Raw genomic sequence first — 963 nt, 5'->3', positions numbered from 1 at the left:
AACTATAAGACAATAAATTTGAATTATTTTAAGCCGCTAAGATTGTGGCTGTTAGCACAGCAATAGGAAACTAGTATGTTCAGTAAAACTGCATATCTTTTTCATATACATTTTAATGTCCCTGAATACAGTGACTAGGACCTTTCTGTTGTTACATGTTAAAACTGTTATGTGTTTCAATAGGTGAGCCATACCTCACTGGATTAGATGAGTAATACGTGGTTTTTACTCTGTGTTTTTCTTTGAACAGATAAATTCCATGCTTTTCTGGGGGGGGCAGCTCAGCCCACCCTGAGGGGGTAGGGCTGGCATAGCATGTGGTGCTGGGGATCCAGCCATGGTCCCTAAGCTTGCCTAAGCTTGCCTAAACAGGAGCTTCAGAAGGTTGAGCTATCTCGTGGGAACCTCTACACTTTCACATGTGTGAAACAACTGCTAAGTGGCCTCAGCTCTTCCTTTTTTTTTTTTTTTTTTAATGTATTTGGTACAGGGTCTCACTGTGCAGCTCAGACTCATAGTGAACCTCCTGTTTTCAGCCTCCCCAGCACTGGGATTACCGGGGTGCATCACCACTCCCAATCTTGGTGGCCGGCTCAGCACGCCCAGGGGCAGGGCAGGCAGGGCTGCTATCTCACCGGCCCAATCTCTTCCATTTAAATGGTGTCTATTTTTTAAATTATACTTAGCTTTTTTTCACATTTCCCCACTTTATTTTGCCAGCCTAAACAAGAGTCTCCTTCTGTCTCTCTCTCTCTCTCTCTCTCTCTCTCTCTCTCTCTCTCTCTCTCTCTCTTTTTTTATTTTGATATTTGCTTTTGCTAAATTGCCCGGGCTGGGTTTGAACTTGTAATCCTCCCTTCTCGGCCTCCCAGAATGCTGGGATTGCAGTGATTTGCCATCACACCAGCTGCTTCACTCCCCCCCACCAACCGGGGATTGAACTCAGGCCCTTGCACTTGCCAG

Source organism: Octodon degus, unplaced genomic scaffold (genome assembly GCF_000260255.1).
Source record: "Octodon degus isolate 3935 unplaced genomic scaffold, OctDeg1.0 scaffold00092, whole genome shotgun sequence".
Lineage (NCBI taxonomy): Eukaryota > Metazoa > Chordata > Mammalia > Rodentia > Octodontidae > Octodon > Octodon degus.
This window is presented reverse-complemented; position numbering follows the sequence as displayed.